At 39.5% G+C, this 23,783-nt stretch overlaps 1 long non-coding RNA gene across 2 annotated transcripts in view; it reads right to left on the reverse strand.

Moving 5' to 3' along the window:
- The window catches only part of LOC109632228 (uncharacterized), a 105,456-nt gene extending 95,800 nt beyond the window's left edge, over positions 1–9,656 (reverse strand). The window contains exons 1-2 of one of the 2 annotated variants that reach the window (XR_011244157.1): positions 9,575–9,656; positions 9,098–9,495 (exon numbers count right to left, since the gene is read on the reverse strand). This is a non-coding gene — a long non-coding RNA (uncharacterized lncRNA). The remainder of the gene's footprint in view (positions 1–9,097; positions 9,496–9,574) is intronic. The other variant, XR_011244158.1, reaches the window with a different exon arrangement.
- Between the last annotated feature and the right edge of the window lie 14,127 nt (positions 9,657–23,783).

A 23,783-nucleotide genomic window follows, 5' to 3' on the forward strand; every position in this document is an offset into this window, starting at 1 on the left:
TTTTCTTTCATTTTCAGGGAATAGTTTAATGATGAGCAGATTGATATGTCTCTAATTGAATGAACATTAAATATAACAACTAACACTGATGTCAGTTGTCTTGCAACATGAACATACGTAAATCCAGGCTCTCTAACATCTTAGAAGGCGAAAGCAAGACATACTCACGCACCCAGCTCATGTGTGAGCAGTGCATGTGCTGTGATAAAAAAGGAGTCTACAGGCAGCTGTAAATAGTCCCTATGAAATATTTAATCTCAGTAATATACTGTATTAATGAATACTCATAGAACTGTCTCTTTCTGACTTTTGTAAACCTAAAACACGTCTCCCAGAGGGCACTTTCTCATTTCTCTGACTGAAGGAGAAGCAGATCCTTCACTTCATGGATTTGATAAAGGCAGTGAGGAGTCTGGCTATTTCAGCACAATCCTTTCCCCCACAGGTGGATCAGATCCCCATGGCACAGCCCTAGCCCCCTCTCACCCAGATGATAAATATTTCAGGAAGAGAAATCAGTGGCTATACAGGAAGCTGTAAAGTCGGTTGGTATGACTCGGTAGACTCATGTTCACATTACAGCAATGGAGAGGAAAACCTCTCAGGAGAGATTATCAGTAGAGTATCGTTTGTACTGGTTTCTGCTGTACACAATCTGATAAAAACATGCACAAATTAAATCTAAAATGTGAAGCCAAGTTTTTGAAATGCTTGCATTTGTTCACGTAAAGTTACATTTATCATTTGTACAAAAATTCTGAAAATTTTGAAAATAAACCGCATTAATCATTGAAATGTATCTCACAAAAATAACGATATGCTATCAAATTCAAGCTTTACATACTTTAATTAATTCCACTATAAGAATATGTCAGATGTGACACAACCTCAGCATCTATGAACACAGTGCTACACATCCATATAATTTTATGGTTATATATATGATTCACCCCAACATCTCTTTACGGTCATTAAACAGCTTGCATTTGCAGGTCGCAGGAGCTTTTTCCGCTGTCACTTTTTGCCATCCAGACAACGCTGTTTTATTACTGTAACTAGAGCAAGAGCTAAAGGACAGCTCAGGGAACAGTCCGTCCACCTTGTGTCTCCGTTGCTTGGTTCTCTTGGAGCAGGTGAAGGTCAGTTTGAAGCAGAGCGGATATCAAAGCCACGATGTCGGTTAGACTGCCACTTAATGTTCCCTGTCAGTAAAGACTATCTCTCTCTCTCCTCTTCTTTATACACAGCTCTCTCTCAGACCAAGCTTCTGTGTCTCTTTCTCACTCTCTGTATGCCAACTTCCCCACACGATCTTCTTTAGCCCTTCCATCTTCATTGTGTTCTTTTTTCTGATTCAACGTAATACACTGCGGCATTGCAAGTTCTAGTGCAGACTCCAACACAGCCTTGCACATCTGCAAAGCCTTGACTATACCTTTGATACTAGCACTTATTATATATATCATATATAAAGTGCTGTTAATTTTTTTTAAAAAGGCCTACATTGACAACTTTTCATGTTTCCATTTTTCTTTTTAATTGCTAATGACATTTTACATTTCAACAGTGGTAAACTATTTAATAATAAATCTCAAAACATCTTAACAGCTGAAAACAGAACAGTTTCTTGCTGTACACAGACTGTGTCTATGCTTATTACCTTGTGACTGCATTTATTCCAAGGTAAAAGTTGTAAAATAATTGCCTAAAAATATCAACATTGGTACTGCAAAGATGTACTGATCCCTTGCATTATCCTTGCATTGTTGCTTGTGTGTGATCATGTTGGTGGTTGGGTGAATGATGGTTATTACAACACAGTGGTTCTTTGATTATGTCAATGACATGCAGCTGAATCTGCCAAACCGTGAACCAAGTAAAGACAAGTTTTGACTGTTTGTAGTTCAGTGTCTTTCATGTGCAGACATCATCTGGCCAAAGGTTCCTGCACTACATTAAACAGTTGCCTGTTCATGGGGATGTATGCTAGCTAGTGTCCCTGTAGTGAATAAAAAATCCAGAAAGCTTAGCCAACATTATTATCATACCGATGCCAGACTGAAACTCTCAATGAGACTTGAAATACTTCTCTTTCTATTAATCCAGGTTTTTTAAAAGGATTAAATGCATCTTCAGCTTAGGTACACCTATATATTTCTTTTTTCAGTCAAAATTACCCTTGCAGAGGCCATTAACATTTGCATATCAATATCAGTTGACCCTGTGGTTACTTTCTTCACTGACACAGATGAAAATGAAAAGACTGCATCACTAAAAGCTCAGCTTTGAGAACAGGAGACAGATACAGGATAAGATGACAGGACAGAGAAAAAAGACAGAGATAAGGTGATGGAGATGAGAGAGGAAGAGTAAGGTACTGCCCTCCGTGCCCGGGGTAGGATTAGCATGATGTCCCTGTGCTGTTCAACATGAACTGACTGACCTGATCATATTCAAACAATGTCGGCTTAATTCCCTCAGAGATACATCTTCTTTTGTAATGACAGTGGAACTATAGGTTGACTGGTCCATTGTTGCATAATAGAAATTTAATTATTTTTCTAACCATTAAAGTTAAGTAAGTGCATCATTTTTGATTTCCACAATCTGCATTCCTCTCAGTACTTGTCTTCTTGTGAATCAATCACAGCCCACTGTTCAAAGTTTGCATGTAGCCAAGTACAGATTAAATATCTGAAAAGTATTCTCCCTCTGCCTGTTTTATCAAGGATGCATCAGGAAGTGACTTGTGGGGACTTTTGTGGGAAGTGAAGTGTCCCAGAATGTAACCAACAGCAATTTTGGACCCTCAGAGCCAGGCTCAAAGCTGCAACAATCGTCATCCTAGGACTGTTATTCTATCACTTCATTAAGTTTTGATATTTTTTCTCAATATGCTCCGTCGTCCCAGGAGAACAATCTTAGCAAACCCTTAGGCAATTCACTGCCGGCTCTGTCGTCTGCAGCGTTGTGATATATGATAAAATTCCTTTTAGAAGATGAAATTTGCCCTCAGAGTTGAAATATATTTTTTAACTGCTAGTTTGTCTGAGAAGAAGAAGCTGAATACAAAATAAATACATGATTTGTTGAACAGTTTAACAACAGCACTGCTGCTGTGGGCTTCATATGTATAGATATACCACTACATTTCAATAAAAATAAATACATAAAAAGGAAAAATGAACAATGGTCAATATTGAATTTTACATGTATGCTATCAAATTCCATTTATTGCCTGAAAATGGTTGTTTTGTCACAGAACAGTCAGATACAGTCGTGTTTACGTTTAATGTGACCTGAGCTAATATTCACAGGAGTGTTGCTGTTCCAATTGTATAAAGGTCTCCCTTCTCTGAGAGTCTGGACTTGTGAGTCAAACTTGACAAGTTCAAACTCCCAAAGTGTGGGAGCTTGAACTTGGCGTACCTGGTATTGAAAAACCACACACACACACACACACACACACACACACACACACACACACACACACACACACACACACACACACACACACACACACACACACACACACACACACACACACACACACACACACACACACACACACGGCAGTTGCCTTCAATGCTGTATACTGTTGCCTCTGAGCATATCAACTGCAGCAGTTTAGGTTTCATGTTTTTTCTCTGGGAAAGTATCATTTGAGGCTTTCAAGAACAGTCTATTTGCAGCAGTTGTAGGGATTTGAATGGTGAGCAATTAGGCTGTCATCGCAAAATCATAACAGATTCTTATTCAGGCACATGATTGGCTAAAATGTTATCAGCTTTCAGGCACGAGAAAGCCTGCACATGTACTGCGTCGTTTTGTTTTTTTTAACTGGTACAGCTGAGAAACTATTCTTATTAGTAGAGATTTTTATAACCTTCAAACATAACACAATAACTGTCTTACGGAGAGAAACTTTCACCACTTGCTATAACTCTTTGCTGTGCAAGTAAATATTTCATACTCAGGCCGCTATTTGTCTGAGAAGCAAAAACAGGAATCTGGATTAATTTGGTGGAATATATATGGGATATGTAACTTAGGGAAAAATAAGCAACGGCCGCATCCCAACACCAGCCATGATGAACCAAATTACCTTTTTTTTTCTCCTTTGTTTGATAATGTGGTGAACAGTGCAGGTAAACAACAAAGGCAGTCCCCCTGAGCAAACTAATGTCCTTGTGCAGGGAGTTCATAATCGCCACAAGCAAATAAACAGCACCTTAAATTAAATTGGCGTGGGAGGAGAGAACATATGTTGTTCTGGTCCCGGGAGAAATGTTGCCTGTTGGCTGCAGGAAGGGCCCATTCACCAGCCAGCCACTGCCATACATCACCAATCAGTGTGTAATGGAGGGCTCACAGGATAGGTTCACAATTTTTCCCACTGAAACAGACTGAAGCTATCCTTTAGGGCTGATGGCTCATTGGATTGAATCTCTTGGGATTGATTTTTGTATTATTTTTGTATTTTCAGGTGAAATAAACCTAACTATGGAAAAGAAGCATGTCAGTTAAACAGATGTTTTTGCAGAGTTTACAGTATAACACCATAAACCTTGGCTAAAATAAATAACCCAGAGTCTGATGTTCTATGGACAATATGAAGATCTGCTGGTTGTATGACAAAGAGAGAAAATAAAATTTTCTGTGTTTCTGATCAGTGATATCATTATAATATGTGCTTTTTTTGGTGCATCACTAGAATCATTTATATGAACATTCAATTTTACTCATATGGTCGAGATCTTTCAATATCAGAGAGAAACCACAGTTCCCAAAGTGAGTAAGCATTTGGCAACAGTGAAAAAAAAAAACCTTTATCAGAACCAGACTCAAGGTGGGTTTGTTATTCCTTGAGCTGTGGGGTTAAAATGAGAGAAAGACTAGAGGAGGAGGGGCAGGAACAGTTGTATAACTTTTGTTTTTACACACTGTTTAACGGGGTGTTATAATTAACAATAGTAGTAATAATATTATAAACTCAGATATACTATGACACCACAGACATTTAGCTGTTTACACAACCTTGCATTGATAGTCATGAGTTGTTGACTTGTTTAAGTCTTTTTTATTTGGGAAAAGGATTTCCTGTGATGAAGTTATTGCTTACACATTGCAAAGAACCTAGTGTGAAGTCAACCTCTATGGATGGAGTCCAATAAGAAAATAATTGCTCACCAAATGGCACAGTACTCCAAAATTAAAATGACAATAGGCAAAAAAAGAAGCCTGATGAAAATTGGCAGCACATACTTCAGACTGAAGAAGGCTAAATAAAATTGTGTGGATCAGATGGGATGCAGCATTTTTGGCTTGAAGCTGGTCAGGTGGGAGTGTGCCATGACACTGCATGAGTGCAAAAAGGTGTAATGGAAATGACAAGAGATGAAATGTGTTCACCTAAATAGTGAATGAAAAATGACTCCCAGTTTCAATAAACTTGGCATGAGATGGATTGTTCAGCATGAAAATGACCCAAAAGACACTGCAGAATTCCCACAAAAATAAAATAGTATATCCTATGACCTGCACGAGCCTGTTACTTGACTTGAATCCAATAGAAAACCTTTTTTTCCAATTGTATTTTAAAGTAGAGGTAGAGCAACAAAACCCCTCCAGCAGGGAGTAGCTGAAAAGAACCATCTGTGAAGATTGGCAGGACCTCTCTCCACAGATTTGTGCAAGAGTTGTATCATCCATGCCTGTGAGAATGAATCAAAGCTGTCATCAAAAATAAAAGCAGACATACAAAATATTTCAAAAGTAAACTAGAATTACCACCTTACGGTTGTGTGCCTCCGCTAGCCAGTCAAGCTGTAGTTTACATCCATGTCTGTCCAGATGCACACTGCATTTAATATATGTAGTGAAGACTGTCAACGAATTTAATACAAATATTAAGTGTATTTTGTCAGACTAAGTATCAATTCTTGATTTATAGCCAAAAATATGTGGTGTGAGCTCACGGTGACATTTGACCACCAAATTCTAAATCAGGTGATCCATGAGTCTGAGTAAATGTGTTTGCCAGATGTAAGGAAGATCCCTTCAGGCATTCCTGATAGATCATGTTCAAAAAAGGTGAGGTCACATTGAACTTGACCCGTGACATTTGACCATCTACTCAGTTTATCTTTGAGTCCAAATGAAGATTTCTTTTTTTCAAATTACTTCTAGTCGTAGTCTTTATTCTTATAACATTTTGGATAAAAACAAGTAATATTGTATTAAATGGACAAAATTCTGCTTTGTTGTATACTGGTGATAGCCATGTGAGGTAAGCTTTGCTAGAATTATCCATCTCTACATTGTCTGATTGAGCCGATAACACAGCCCAGAACACGACTGTGCCATGGGCCTTTGCCTTCAACCTCAAAATATATGACATCAAAACTCTTGAAATTATCAAATTAAAATGAGAGTATGACAGTACTTTAGGATGCATTATCAAAGACTAGTGTAAAAGTGAAAAAGATTTTTGGCACAATTCTCCAAAATCATGTGAAATTAACAAATTAGCTTATTCGACTCATTCCCTTTTGATCTGATTGATCGCCGGTTGCCATTAAGTATTCTCATTCCTATTAACCACTGCTGAATGGGCTGAGTCGTTTATTCCCCGTGCTTGACTGCTTAACCGAAATAAACCTTGGGATAATTGCTATAGGAGTGTATGGGGGTGGCAAATTGAGGTTGTGCTGTGCCCTACAGCCTATTTATAGATGTTCAGCCAACTGCTTTATGAAATAAAGTGAGAGAGTCAGCTTTGCAGTTGTGTGCGTACTAATATGTGGATACGGGTGAGTTTGGGTGGGATCCTGATTATGTGAGGGTGTAAAAAGGTGTGTGTGTGTGACTGTGAATGGACACAATGAAACTTTGCACACATGTGCATATATGTTATTGTTCAATAGTGTCTATTTGTGTTTGTGATCGTGTCCTGACTTGTGTGTTGTGTATATTGCACGGGCAACACAAGGTCACAGTATCTCTCAAAGGCAAAAGAAGACTTCACAGCCTTTGTTCTTCCGCAGGCTGTAAGGGACTGTCATCCTTTTAATGCACATTCTCCACATGTATCCTGAGAAGACCTTATTAGATGCTTCACGACTGGTGAAAGATTTGTATCTTGTCCAAAATTTCACCTGTTTACATCAACCCATAAAAGCATCTGTTTGTGTGAGTGAGGATCACACAGGTGTGTTTGGGATTTCACAAATCAATGTCATTTTACAGTTTTTGAAGACCAGTCTGAGGCTAATCTCAAAGCATCAGAAAGTCAAAGGCAAAGCATAAAGGTGAAATTACATTGTAAACACTCAATAGTTTGAGCTAGAATTAATTTCTTTGCAAAGTTACTTTAACTGCAAAGTTGTGCAGTATGAACACTCCAATACAACTTCTTTTTTAAAATAAAATCCATTTAAGATGTCACCCCGCTACAGTAACTAGTAGCTACAGTTGACATGACTGGACTTTGACTTGAACGTCTTGACTCTGCGTGGTTGGGAGCATTATGTAAACAAAGAAGTAGGTGATCTGTCTCTGCTGTACACAAAAGACATGTTCTAGTTTCTCTGTGTGACCCCCATGTGGCTGTGATGACAACCACCCACTCACACTTCACTTTTAGCTGAACTCCCCCTGACACACAAGCACAAAGTAAACTCAACACTGCCTGTACTTACACACACGCACATTCTTCTTCCCGTACAAATTCCCTAACCTGAACTGTAAACTTCACCGCTGGCATTATCCTATAATCGTACAAAAAATATGCCTCATGACTTATCTCAAGGACAGAGATAATTGTATTTACTCACTCAAGTGTTATTTATTCAAAAGCACTTTTGAAATGCACATGCTTTATGTCAGTCCTTGTCATTTTATGCTGACACGGCTGCTTTTACTTTAATCGTAGTGCAGTAATGTCAGATAGTTTCATGGGCAGGAGCACACCTGAATGTGTGTGGGATTGGTCATAAAAAAATAGGGGGATGTGTAAGACTACTGACTAGGGATGTCATGATATGAAATTTTGGTGCCACGATTGACTGACGAAATATCATGGCTTCACGGTTTTCACGATTATCTATACTATAGAAAAAAAAGACTTACAACAAGTAATATATACACACAAATTATGTGACTCGCGAGAGGCAGGACACCATAGTTAGATATCATAGTTTTTACAATTCTAACGGTTATGAAATTGTGACGTTGTCAAACCGCGGTTATTGTAAAACCGGTTAATCCTGACATCCCTACTGATGACAATCACGAACATACACATTTCTCTCTCCATCCTTCCCTTCTGCGATGCCATAGAAAGAGTGCATAGTTTCCCATGTTGGTGAAACATACAACCGTGTCTAGCCTTTTCTATGTATAATTGAGCATTAGATATAGCGTCCCGGGTTCTTAAACAAAACACACATCTTACCTCCCCTTACGATACCCTTTAATACTGATGTCTTGCCTTAATGTGAGTCCTCAAATGCAGTTGAAACTTTTTTCTTTCCACCTAATCGCACTGACACAGACAAACTGACCCGTGACAGGTGCTGATCTACGCTATGGCAACTACTTTCAGACCACTTAACAATTTGTCTTTGAAATATAAGCACAATGCACAAAACAATAAAACAGTGAGAGTGTATTGTTGAACTGTTTGAGGAGGACTTACTGCTGACACAGAATAATTCTGAAGTAGGCACTGCACTAATGAAAATGAAACTTACCTAAGTACCCTTTAATCTTTTGTCAGAATGTTCTTATGGCAAACTTAAACCACAAGTCACAAAATCTTCAACCTTGACTGGATTTCTCAAAAGCTATTCCTGCTATTCTCTCTCAAATACAACCTGAATCGCAAAATTAATAATTCACAACACCAAGGCTGATCAATTTAGCTTAAAGACAGAAAGAAGAAAAAAAGCCATCAAAAGCAAATAAACCTTAATTGTTGGCCTGTGTGCAGCTTTAATGCTGTGTGTATGTATGTGTATGTATGTGTATGTATGTGTATGTGTGTGTGTGTGTGTGTGTGTGTGTGTGTGTGTGTGTGTGTGTGTGTGTGTGGTACCTCAGAGCAGTGCTGATGTCTTCCTCCACTGGGCCGCAGTAGGTTACCCAGCGGGGTCGCACAGTTCAATGACAGTCTCCTCACTTTGTCCAAACGTGCTCCCACACACAGATAGTCCTCATTGTGTCCTCATGAAGAAAACAATGCAGTCCTCCTGGGCCCTGACGGTCATGAAGAAGAACAATGGTGGGTCTCCCTGGGGGCCAGAGGTGCAGCCATGCTTTCCTGGTCTGGTGATGCTTAGCTACACATACACCATTAGCACCAGACTAGCAGAGACGCTAAGCTACGCAGCTACAAAGTCCGTAGATACGCCGTTAGCACCACACTAGCTAGGATGCTAACTGACAGCTACGCAGCAGCTCAAAGTTGTGTTCAGCTCCCTAAACACTGTCAAACTGTCAAAAACACCGATAACAGACTTTTTACAAACGAGTCCAGCGACTTGAATTGAATTCATCTTCATATCTGACTTACTTTCATGGCCGGTGTGTTGACGGGGACGCGCACACGCACACTACTCCCCCAGCTACAGCACTCATCCTCCTTCTCCTACCTCTGTTAGTCCCGCCCCATAACCAATCATATTACTAGAAATTGAAGGACTCTCTGAAAGGACCAATCAGGTGAATTCACCTGCCTGTAGTCTGTCTCACCTCATGTTGAGGGAAGTCTTTACAACCAAACTATACTAGTTATGTTTTAAATGGTGACAAACCATTTCAGGAAGTTACATATTTTAGAGTGACATCTCTTTTAGTGTAGCAATGGATTACTACTGCTTTGTATATCTTCACTCTGGGGCTTTTACACTTTGTATATCTTCACTCTGGGGCTTTTACACTTTATATATCTTAACTCTGGGATTTTTATATTATATATATATGTATATCTCCAATCTATCCTAATTCTTAACTCTGGGGTTTATATAGAGAGAGTATATCTTAACTCTGGGACTTTTATCCTACATATATCTTAACTCTTGGGTGTTTTCCTACAACACTGGGGTGTTAACTCAGAGGTTACATACGTCCTCAATATGAAGAATTGCGCAAATGATTTGCACAAATGAATTTAAGTTTGTATGATGTCAAATCAAAAATCAAATTAAAAAAACAAAAACAACAAAATATCACTCCCTTTAAGACATCAGTGACTGCACTGACCAGTCCACTTTCAAATGCCTACTTGAAACTAATTTCAACTTATGACGATAATTATTATTATTATTATATCAATATAAGATACTGGCTGTCATTCTGAACATAAAGTCAATACAAACATGGGCAATGTGTCTCTACTTCCTTCCACTATACAGAAATCGCAAGTCAGTTTCTGACATTTAACTACATTTCCATAGCATCAAATAATTTATTTAAACCAAACATAAAAGTAAAATGCTAGGAAACTACCCAAAATGGAAAAAAGTTTGATGTGTATTTTCTCTAGTTTGGCTCATGTCCCATCCAATAACACAGAGGTGATCAAGGCTCTTTGTCTTCATTTTTGGGGAGCAGTAATGTCGTCCATCTTTAACAGTTGATCATTCTGAAAAATCCCACAGAAGCCCAGTTATGATTTTAATGTTCAGTGTCTAAAATAAAAACACACACAAAACCCAATATGACAAACATACTCAGCCCAAATGAAATCAAGCATCAAAATGGAGGCTCCCAAACATCTGCACTACTCTTTGCATTAGTTCCCCATAAGGTTTGCAGAGAAAGACAGTAATGAAAGAGAAGGCTCATCTGACGTTAATTGATCAAGTAGGTCCCGTGGGGACACTTATGTGAACAAAAGGAACAATTGCATTATTCAAGTCTCTTGAAAGGTTGAATCAATTAGTTATGTATCAAGCCCTGTGGTATCAAGGATAAAGCAAATGGGAATCTGAATCCTTGTGTTGTGGGACAGATATGTTGGATGGTGACACAATGGATTATTAAGACAGTTTAGATAAGTAGAACTATTGTTCTCTTTGTAAATATATTGTAAACACAGAAAAAGAAATATAACTAACTCATGTTATATTTCTATCCCAGCAGCATAGTTTCCAAATTTATTTGGCAAGAAATGTATAACTGTGCTGTGTTTCTCCTAAACTGTCAGGGCATGGAACCCCATTTAGGATTAGAGTTTAATGGGGCTTTTGGGGCTGAATCTGCTCTCAACAAGGCTGTTTCCCTAGCGAGCCAAAGCACCCCCAGCTAAAACTGCAGGTGATTATGCATGGCTGTCAATTCCATTTAGCCCATGGTTCCAGACTTCAAAAATGGACATGAAGCCTTCTAGGTTGTGTTTTGCCCTGCCCATTCAGATGCTGGTGTTTATTTACCCAATACAGGACACCAGTGTGTGTCTTGGTAGTGATAAGAAGTAATCTGGAGGATACACATTTGGCAGAAATCATTAATGTGCAAGTGATGGTCCGTGGCTCAATTCATATTTCATTATGCCCACTCCATGACTGTCAATTTCAAGTTGAGGATATAAAAGATTCTGTGGAGTGACACATCATCCCTCTGTTCCACAGTTCATCCTCTAAAACCCAAACCTAAAGCCCCAATAAATATTTCCAAGAAATCATTGTTTAAGGCGTTAATTTCTATGGCAAGCCTTGAAAATCTTATCAGGGTTCGCTGTTATTTGACATTGCTTTGGGCACTGAATATTTAAACACATCTTCTTCTCCGCTGCCCTTAGACAAGAAATGTGTGAATAAAAAGCCTGAGTGGCTCCAACTAAATTAATTTCAACCTTCTCCCAGTGAATGTTAGCAGCCCTCCGAAAAGATCAGGCCAGAGTTGTCTTTCAATTATCTCTGTTTTTGGCTGCATCTTGACGTGACATATGTCTATCAACCTCTGAAAACTAAAAAGAGAGCTCATAATCTGGGGAAAGGGTTCTGACCAATAATGCTGTCCACAGTGATTTACAACCACAATTCTGACGGGTGAGCATTTTTCACAATTCCAAGTGATGTATGAGCATAGTTAGGTTATATTGAGTTGGCACAGAGCTTTACCTTGAAAAGCATGGCGGAGGCAGTCTTTTATTTAAAAGAGCAGCAGCTCTGATGAGGCCTGAAACTTTTTCTAAACCTCCGGTGATTTAGCTGTAACCTCCGACAACTACATTTAGTTTTCAAGTCATATGCACCAAAACTTCCTTGAATCTTTTGTTGCCAATAAATGTACGATTATTTTAACATCTGTCGTGAAGCACAGGGAACGAGTGAAGCTTTTAGTGATTTCAGATGCAAAACTCCTCTGTGGCTCTGGTTGTTATGCTCAGCTATTTTGTTTAATATTCAGGGCATTAAGCATGGAGTCTTTATCTCCTGAAAGCTTTCAGCACGAATATAGAATTTGATGATTGAAATTCATCAAAGCCAAAGAAAAAAATCTCAAACATACCTGCAAATGACTACGATAGTTTTTAAGGTGATTACTTGGATGCGGTAAAATGTATCCAAAAGTGGGACATGAAATGTAAACAAACCTTCTTTTCATTATTTTGGCAGGATCAGTTTGAATTGATTCTCAAATTGGAGCGGTTGGGATAAAGCCAGTGATGTTGCAGCATTGCACTGTCACTGCATAAGAGCTGTAAGGCCTCACCTGTAGTGGGACCACAATGCAATCTCAATATAGCAAAGTACTAATACCCAACATGAATAATCTTGCAAGGCAACTCACAGTATTATTTCATCTGATGACCCAAGTGTGAACTGAAGAGGGTGATAGAGCCCTAAAGAGCACCTACTCCTTGAATGCATCGGCACCAACATGTTGGCATCGGTGTGTCTTTCTGAGTCGCTTGAGAGACAATATTCTACAAAGAGGAAACTGACATTGTCCAGTCCAGACCGTGAGGCAGGAGCTCGTCACCTTGTGGAGAGTGCAGAGAGCAGAATTGGGCAAGTAAAAATGAGAAGTGACAGGATATTGATTTGCTTATCGCTGCTGTGCAGACACACAGATGTGAAGGGCAAGAGAAGAGGAGGGGGAGGGGGGTGGCGGTGGTTATCAGGCTTTCACGTCAGATAGGGAAACTGAAAAAAGAAAGATTTATCAGCTGATTGCTTCGCCTCAATTTTTACTCCACTTTCTTCATGTGCTTCACTGTAAAAGGCACATACTTTTTGAAAGTAAATAAAATGATCTGGTTCGGGTAAATCGAAGGTGCTATCAAAAATACTGATTGATGTGTAACTGCAAAACATTGATAGACGCGTTAATTAAATTATATGGTACAGTCACAGTTAGTGACAAAGCCTATGGCGTGTTGTTTAGGCATGAAGCACATATGACAATTTACATACTGGGAGTCATAAAGCTCAAACTCGCGCCCTAAACTTGCAGGAAGGCCCAGGCCACGGTGAATGTCTCACCTGTGCCGGGGCTGTTTGCAGAACATCTCCATTTTGGCGCCCAGGTTAAACAGCCTGCGTGAGACGACTGTCTAAGACCTAGGTCAAGCCTCGCAGGAGCAGCATGTGTCTAGAGTTTCAGTGACACAGATTTTTCATGCATGATGGTCATAGTTCTAAACAGAAACCAATCTGCTGAAAGACATATTGACACCATGTTAACAACGTTGAATATCTAAATATGTCACAGACGTAAAAAATATTTTACAACCATTTGAGTGATTGTATGCTGTTAATAGAGAAAGTGGAGGCTACATATGTCATAGCAGAAAAAAAGTGGAAGTTATTATATATCAATATGTTCAAACACTAGATAAAGAGCAGTACTTTTCCAACGCAACTCTTAATCATTTTCTTTCTAAACCAAATATAAATTAAATGAGTAATGTAATTGAATCAAACATTTTATTGTTGATGGCCACTGTCCAAGATAAACTCGGTGGAGAAAGATATTGCTGACAGTAGCAGACTGCTGCAACAACGCTGACAGTGAGACGCAGGTATAAGTGCATGAGAAAAATGAGGTTGAATTCCTACAGTTTTACAACTAAGCAGTACAAGGGTCGTGACGATGTTGCCCTGAAAATATTCCTGTAGCCATGAAGTCATCATATTTTAATTAGAGACGAAAAAGACATAATGAGAAAAGTAAAGTATGATTTTCTTGCAGCGGTAGAAGAGGCAATATGACTCATTCTGAGGCAAAGGGGTGATTTGATGTCGACATACAGTTAAACTTTGCTTCTGAATCAGCCCTGCTGCTGAAATGATTAACAAATGATTTAAATATTAATCACGCTTTAGCGTTTCAGTGAGAACAGCTGGTGGCAAAAAAAGTGATGAAAAGTTAAAACACCGTTGCACAATGTCTAATTTAATGTTCAAGAACCGTTACCCTTAAAAATCTGTCATCTCAATTCCAGATGAACGTGAAAATTAGGAAGAAATCCTGGGCTTAATTGGAAAAATATCAACTTTGAGTTTAGAAACACCAGCCTGATGGTGCTTTGTCCACATCTGTTCCATCTACAGCTGTAAGACTATAAAGATATTATACAGACAAACCCAACCGTCACTGTGCCAAAATGTCTGTTAACATTTTCTCAGACATCATTATGACAAATTCTTCACCTGTCAGCTGCATCATGTGATTAGACTGCAGAACCTTTCCTTTCCTGTCAGGAATATATTGGCACAATGAAATGCATTATTACTTATGACACCAAGCACCAAGAGAGAAACAGAGATGGTTGTGGGGAAGTGGAAAACAAATCTAATTACAAAGTCAATGCTGTTATTTTGCAAAAATAATGTTTCAGGAGGTCATGTCTTTGCCCCTGTTGGTTTGTTTGTTAGTCAGATTTCCATGAAATTTGTAGAAAGAATGATTTATGCGCTGAGAACAAAAATGTTGGTGGGGAACCGGAAAAAGGATTTTCTTTTCACTTAATATTACAAGATGTTTTTTTTTAACTTCCCAGAGAATAACTCATGGATCTTAATGAAAAAAGGCACATGTAGGGGTCTGATGTGTATGACTATGTGCAATTTGGTGAAGCTTGATTAAATTTAATGTGAGTTTTTAAGGGGGAATGCTCTTCACTAAGTGCCAACTGAAACGAAACTACAGGGTGTGTGCACAGGTATTTCACAAAATCTTGTCTAATAACAATCAGGTTTTTATATGAACATAAAAATCTCTCTTAAATTTGCTTTCTGGATGATCATATACCTGATGACACACTTCAAATACTGTAGAAGAGTGCTTGAAGAGTGCAAACCACTGCCAAGGCAAACACCCTAATGTTAAAGAAAGTGAAAAAAAAAAACTAGTGGGAAGAAATGAGTCTTGACTGAAACTGCTGGGTCCTGCAAATCTGCATCCATGCTCAGATTTTCACAGATTTAGATGATGACAGTTTTTTTTCTTCACTTTTGAGAGTGGTTTTTGGAATGGGTATAAGTACTTTTGCCTTCAAACATGGTTAGACGACAACCATCATAAGAATATTTTGCTTTGAGTGTAGCCCAGCCTCGACTCACTGTTGTGATGTGCCAATGCTGTGTGCATTTGGACCTCGGTAGACATGTGAGGGTCGACTCATGAGATGCAAACCGAAAAATACAGAAAATTTCAGTACAGAATAAAAAAGAGGTTAGATTTGAAGCTGTAAGGATCATAATGTTGACACCTTGAACACAGTTCTCTGAATGCGGGATCAGCCAGCCAAGGTAGCAGGAAATAATAATGTGCCTGATCGAAATTTAAGAGTTTTAGTTAGAGGAGAACTAATCAGATACCATATATTAAAGTCTTCAGGAGAGTAAACCAAGGCCAGCAGGCATTTAAAGAAAGAGAAATTTGACTTCAAAATGATGTAAATCTTGGTTGGAAAATGAACCCCTTCCAGTGCTTCAGTGGTAACTTTAAGTAATGGTGGACTAAGAGTTAGAGCTCATCAGTATATTTTGGTCCTTAGCCATTACACAAGTATTGGTATTGATCTGTCAACTGAGTGATGAAAGTTTGATCTCTGGTATCAATATAATCTGCACAACACCCAACTAACTAACGATCTGTATTTACATAATTCTGTAGCAGATCTATGGTTTTTCCAAATTAGAGGCCATGAAGGAGCCACAAATTACACACAGGGGACAATTATATGACAGCATCCATGCACAGGTCCTGATTCAGTGAGGTGCACATTTGAGTCACCAAAGCCATGCATCATTAAATATATTTACCTAATTTTTCCTTGTTCAAGCACACACAATTTAAAAAAGCCTGGAAAATAAAATAAATAAATGATTAACCAGTATTTATTAACCATATTTATTGTTAGTATTTTTAGTAAGTGAAAAGTTTTTTATTAAATAAAAGAAGACTACTGACTTCAGGGGCCAATCAGATTTCAGCTCAGGTCGGTACCTCCTTTCCCCCATCCCTGGATGCACCCCTGATATTAGCGATTACATTACTACTAGTAATATTACAGTATTACATAATTATTAGTCTTGCAACTTTCTTTCTTTCTGATTGAACTGATTGTTTTTATCATTCTTATTTGAGCCAAGTGTAGATGAAAAACTAAGAAAGTTAGTTAGGAGTTGTTCATCAAACACCCTAAGGCTGATTATCCAAATATTCCTGGACTGGAGTGATCTTTTTGGCCCCAGTGAGACTAATTTGAATTCAGAAAATTAGTGCAAGTTTGAAATCCATGGAAAGCTAAGTTAAAATGCTGTGCTTTGGAAAGAAACGACTCACCACAGGGACTTCATTGGACAGCCTCATTGCGCCTGGCGCCTCAGACCCAACGTGTCCTGCTGGATTTCTTCTGGTGGCTGGCGAAAGAAACAGCGAGGGGAAAAAGTTGCTGGCAGACTTTGACACCCTTTGGCAAAGTTCACACTCGAACAAGGTTAATCTCACTTTCATTTGGCACTGAAACAATGGAGTTGTCAGCTTAGTTAAAAAAAGACCATGTAAATTGATCTCTCAACTTCTCTCTTTAATAGAAAGATCACATCGTCGCATGGGAAAAGGACAAAAAAAAAGGAAAGACAGGCAAGGCACGAGAAGGGGACTGATTAAATTGTCTTAATTTACTTAACCGGCTGCTAATATTTCAATTAGAGCAACTGGAGGCAGTGACACTGTAAGGTTAAAAATGGAACAGGGGAAGAATTAGTCCAACTGATTAACAGGAGGAAATGAAGACTTCTGCGCACACAGGAGACATCCCTCCGGCGTCGTTCATCACTGACACCACCCTCTACACATTTTCATCACTCAATTTACAGCTAAAAAAGACTGGTTTTCCCCTATTTGCTATATACAGACCACAGAGAGAGTTTGCATCACAAAAATTGTCAACCTGCAAAGGAACATGCTCGAGCTGCTGGCAGCAGCAGCCAAGCCGAGGATGAGTTTGACGGAAAACCCATTGGAGACTTCCTCTCCCCTCCTCTGCCTTTTCCCATCACCATAAACCCACTCACTCATGATAACCATTAATGTAGCGACTTATTAAAAACCTATCAATACAGCCGCTGCCAGTGCACTAATGGCCAGGAATCCCTCTCAGTTAAATCTCGACTTTGGTCTCCACTCTGGACTAATGAGAGCCATCGCTCAGCATCTCTTTGGGCTAAATCACCTTTATTTGTATCTGCCTTCTCGCACTGTTGGCAATTTATAGAACAGAGTGCTAAGAGAGATTGCATTGCATTGCAGCGAGGCCTGGGGGATGAGGTTTGGGGATAGGAGGGATAAAGGTGGTGGTTGTACTGAGGTGGGGGTGGAGGGACTAGGCGAGCAAGGGGAAAGTGAAAGACTGTGCTTACCTGGCCATTCTAGTATTTTGTGCTGTGGGAGTACAGCGAGCCGTTAATTGTTCAACATTGGTGCTCCGGTAATAAAAGAGGGCCCCATTGCTGCTGCCACTGATGACGCATTGTTGTCGGGGAAAGTTTATCTCCAGTGCCAAGTCACTGGGAGGGCATGCTTGATGCAGGGGCGCCACAGGAGTTCGCCCTTCTAACTCAGGGGAGGAATTGAACATTGCTCTATCAATCTGTGCATTTTACAGCTCAGGCCTCCCAGCCGTGAGAGATGTGGGGGAGTGTTTATACTGCTGCTTATTGTCCGGGATCTAAAACAAACACTCCGTATGGTTAGGGAGGCGTTAGTATGACAGCAGCACACTTCTCATCCGTTGGATGGGGACTCCATCCCACAACTCAAATGAAGAAAGCAAATTTCCCACAACTGAGATGTGCATTGCACTGCGATGCAATTTCATTATGAATAAAGTTAATCTCTCCGCCGCATACTTGCCTCAGAAATACAGGCTTATTGTATATTAAAAGGGAGTAATGGCTTTTTATGGGGGAATCATTCAGCAGTGTTTGAAACAAACAAACAGAAAGGAATATCTGTAAAAACAGAAATCAAGTGGTGCTCTTTGCCCAGTGGTGCTGCAACGAGAGTAAACCATCGTGTGGAACTATTTAAGGATTCATTTTCCGAAAGAGGATCTGCTGAATGTATACTCTTTTCATCATCACCCTCCTTCACACATTCATTTGAGCATATTGACAAATTTTAGCTGCCAAGTAAATGATCTCCCCTGCTGCCAGGGAGAGCTAACTATATTACCACTGACTGCTGTCAGAGAAAAAAGCAGATGGTTGTCCATTTGAAACCTCCAGCGCATTCACTGCTAAAGGAAAGAAAGTTAATTGATTTTACTGTACATGATAGTCATACTGTAGCTACAACTCGATAAATAAAAACTTAAACTAAATAAAAAGCTACACAGGTCCTTCACTGTGAGATGTTGCTAATATTCATTGGCATCTTTAAATCAGGCTTACGAGGGTCTAGATCTTTCTGACAGAGGAAAAAAATCCTTCATCATTTAAATAGCAAAGTAATAATTTGGCCACTGCAGGGAGTGGGCGGGGCTGGGTGAAATCATCCTGTTTACAACCTAAGTCAATCCTCTGGTGTCTTCGTTTGCTATGGATGGGAAACAACCAGTGCTGCTGCTGCTCGGCCGTCAGCCTCATGCGGCAGCAGTATTTGAGTGCAACTGCTTTAATGACTCGTGGTAGCTGAGCAAACCCTAACTACTGTGAAGTCAGCTGCTGGTCACGTTTTTGCCCAGAGAATTAAATCAAGGTAAAGAGCCTTAATGTTATATGTAACACTCAGGTGCTTTCTCTTTCTATGTCAAATTGAAACGTCTGATGTAAAAACGGCCTTGTGTGGACTGTCTGCTGACAGTCCTTCAATACATTCAATACACATTTAGATTTTCTGATGCTCAGTATTTCTGAAATGGAAAATTAGCTGTTCTAGCAGCAGCTGGATCATTCTGTGTCAAATTGTCAGTTTTTGGCCACACTGTCACAGATTTTAAATTCTAATGTCTATTTGGTCACATGCAAAACCTATGGAACCGAAATGTGTCTCAGATCGTGATGAATTGAGTGGTTTTGAACTTTTTGGGAGGAATGTGAATTTGACTGATCATATCTCGATTAACTGTGATCCGAAAAATGAATGTGGCCAAAGCAGAACGCCAAATTTCATTAAAATCTTTACCAGTCACACAATAAATATTTTGGTCATATAAATAAACAGGGGTCTGAATTCAAGCAGCTTCCTGGTGGTCTGTGGTCAAGCTAGGGGCTGCCTCCTCTCATATCCAGACAACAGGAACAAAGCAACAGATATCATTTTCCCCTCAGCTGGGGAGTGTGCCACATGGCTGTCAAACCTCATGTGTGTGAATGTTGTATAACTTATTGTAAAAATCTCTTCTGCTGTTTTACTATTTATGTTTTAACCTTGACGAACAACTGGAACAAAATGCTAAACTCTTGATGTTAAAAAAGATTGTTCAGAGAAATTTGACTTGAAATTGAAGTTTAGCGTTTTGTCCATGTGTAGCCACACAGGGTGTAATGGGCCAATAGTTGCAGACGTTTGCTCTGCTGATTTTGCAAACAGCTTTGTCAGACAAGTGGCCAAAAGCCTACTGTGCATGCCATTTACAGATTATGTCAATGATTCCTCAGTCAAATGAAGCTGAAGAGATGCACAGATTTCAAGACCACATATTTCCATGTGTTACAGCGCTCAAGGTCCATAAAGAAAGAAGAAAAACCTTAAGGCACAGGCACTGGGCCCACATTCACCATGACCTCTGCCCCAAATGGTCTTTGCTTAGCTCCAGACCTTGTCAACTATTAGAAACGCTCCTGCTTGTGTTATGTCTTCTACTAAGAATCTGCCTCGGTTTAATGAGTTCCGCTACTGGTCAAAAGTTTGAGAACACCTCCATTTTTCAGTTTACTGAAATGTACATGGTGTAATGTCTCACTCTGAAGTTGATACATTTAATAAATGAATAATAATATGAGTTAAAAAAATTAAAAAACGAATTATAATTTAAATTTTTGACTCAGCAGCTAAACACACTCATATCGATCTTATACAATGGGGATGAAACATGGTTTGGAAAGTTTGTGGTAACCAAAGAATGTATATAAAGATGAAAAATATGGCCGCTTAAGCAAAAACACTTCAACCGCCCCCTGGTGGCTAGCTGGGTAAAAAAACCTGGTAGCTCCATTTCAGCAGATGGGACATCGACCGAGCGTCGTCTTTCAGTTCTTCAATACAGTGGCTTCACCTCATGATCACTACAGAGCAGACTCCTGCTTCTTAAGGATTAAACCCCAACCAACCAGATGGACTTGAGCAGCTTGAATTTCATGAAAACCTGAAAAACTGGAGTGTTCTACTTCAAGGTAGCCTCAGCGTTTGTATATATTCACAATGTATCTGTTTGTAATACCTTGTTCAAATGTTTTTAATGTAATTGTCCCTGGTCTCATAATAGCTTCTATTTCTATTCAGTGCTCCTGTTGAACTGTGCCCCGTTTGAACAATGACAATCTGTGTTAACCCTGTGTCACATCTGTCTGATACTCTCTCTCTACTTCACCTATCCAGTAGCTCTCTTATACACATAACATTCACAGTATATACGTAAGCAAATTACTTATAATGCACTGTTCCATCCGCCTTCCAATAGGAGCCAAAAGGTCATTAATACTCATTATTCCATATGGGCTCTGATAACATTCAGAGACTCTGACCCCCATTGAAGTTCCAGTCTCATTTATGATGATTTTTGTAGCTTTAATCAAATTGAAAATCTTACCTTGGCTATTCTTGTTTTCATGAATGGACGCTTTGTGATAAAAAGGTCTGAGGGCCAGACTAGCTAACTACAGAAAACTCTTCCTCATCAACATTGAGCTTGTTCTCACATCCTGTCTTATCTGCTGCTGCAGCAACATGATATAACTCTTCTTCCTTCACCTCCAGCCTCCCCTGCACCTGTGCTCCTTTTTCTTTTCAAAAATACCTTTCGTATCCATAGCCTTCAAGTCTTGCTTCAGTGAATTAGCTCACCAGCTATCACCAGATGCTAACAATGACAAGTCTCTCTCTCTCTCTCTCTCTCTCTCTCTCTCTCTCTCTCTCTCTCACTTTCTTTGCCTCGTCTCATACAGTCACGTAAAAGATGCACATGCCCAGAGTTGTAAAGTAGATCTGTTGATGGATAAAACACAGAAGACCCTCTACTTGGGATTCTGATCAACAATATAGTATTCTCAAGGTCATAAATGCAAGACTGTTATTAATGACCTTTGTACTGGGAGTTAGGGTAATACAATGCAGACAATAATAATAAACTCCCTCAACATAGTCTACAGTTTTATAATGCTGTTGAAACAAGGCAGCCTACTGAATATTCTCATAAAGAGGTAAATAGTTCTGTTTTATAAATATCTGAAACTCTAAATTACACAGTAATAATTCCCAATATGTAAATTAACCTTTTTATTAATGCAGGTAATGCAATCACAATACACCCTCATATTATATGACATTCATTACAGTGTGGAATGTACCTAATTAACAACTTAGTAGCTGACTAGAAATAATACTTTCAGGTAATTCTTGAGTTCTATGTTTCCATTGTCATTGTCCTCCACATTGTGATGTACATTCATAGCTTTATCCACCACCACAGCAAAATAACTGCACAAGCCCTTAACATATAGCCCACTTGAAAGCACTAGAAATGCAGTAGAAAGAACATTTCACGATAGAGATTTGAACTCCTGAGCGGCGTCTTTGGAATGTCCCCTACTGTCACCTCTGTCAATAAGTAAAAAGCTAAACAGCTACGGTTTACACGGCAAAGGCTCTGGCTGGCAGCAAAGGTAACCAAGGGCAGAGTGCCATTTAATATTTATGACACATGTCGAATCACTGGAATCCCCTATTCATTAGTGCCTATACATGTCGTTGGCTCAGAACTGGTGGGGTAGAGGGAGATGTATGTGTGCATTTTTTGATACACTCGTAATAACCATCACCAAACAGGGCCAATAACGGTTTTCATGTTATAGCCGTCGTAATCATCGTCAGTCTCGGAGATGCTTCAGTGTTATCCACCAGAGAGGCCTATCTGCCAAGAGTTCTAGTAATATAAATGCACTTTGAAGAATGGAAGGGATGGCATGCTCCTGGATTGATGCCAGCTACACATCCAAAGCTGCAATATCACAGCTGCACTGACTCAGGCAATGACACTGTAACTCTTTTCTTTCTCCCTGGACTTGTTTGTGGAGTGCGAGCACAACTTCAATGTATCCTATGCATTATGTAGAAGGAACAAAATAAATTATGTCACTTGGTTTAGAAATCAAACGCAAGCTACCGAAAAGGGCCAGATTTATTTTAAAGGACAAACCACGGACCCCACATTCATTTTCATGGTCGGTGTCAACTGCAGCGGGCACTGGGGGGCAGCATTGCTATGTGGGGGTGGGTACGTCTCTGCATAAAAAGACTTAAATTAGCCATGTTGGTGGAGAACTCCAACGAAATTAGCAATCTATCAGTCACAACGCATAAGGACAGATGTGCAGATGTGAGGAAGAGGAAAAGAGATGCTTCTGTGAACAGACTGAGCTGAAATTGTTATTCACCCAGCTGAGATGTGCCTCTAAGTAGCTTCCCTGGTTTGTCCACAGCATGCTACGGTGCACTCATAAGAGAGTTTGATTCATTACGGCATTACAACTGAATGAAAATGTGAGAGCTGCTTGTGACAGTAGCAGGCACTCATTAACGCTGATGTGGACAGCATGCTTACAAAGAGGAAGGAGAGGGAAGTCTATGTGACATAAACAGGAGCATAACAACTATATGTACTGTAAGCCATTCTTTAATACGTGTCCCAGAAATACCAGTAAAACGAGAGACTTCAGAGATTAACAGTATGTCCTTCCCTCTTACCTCCCCTCATCTTATAAAAAAATCTACCTTCGGTGGCATTGACCCTGCTCATTGTTAAGCAAACATAACTTGATAAATTCATCCTGTGGCCATACAAGCTTTTCTTGATTACCCATACAGAGAAAAAAGTCACACTATTGAAGGACAAGGTCTTCTCTGACAAGGAAATGGCACCTGGTGAGCTTTATTGGCCCTAAAAGCTGCAAGACTAATCCCGGGTGGATGTTTGGAGCGCTTCATGTGGATGAGACAGATCTGAATGTCTCCTATGAGTGTCGTTTCACCCAGTAAATGTCACGGAAGAAGACAATATATGGCTGTCATGCAGAGCTGCGTTAAAGGAAAAAAACATAAAA

Source organism: Paralichthys olivaceus, chromosome 9 (genome assembly GCF_024713975.1).
Source record: "Paralichthys olivaceus isolate ysfri-2021 chromosome 9, ASM2471397v2, whole genome shotgun sequence".
Classification (NCBI taxonomy): domain Eukaryota; kingdom Metazoa; phylum Chordata; class Actinopteri; order Pleuronectiformes; family Paralichthyidae; genus Paralichthys; species Paralichthys olivaceus.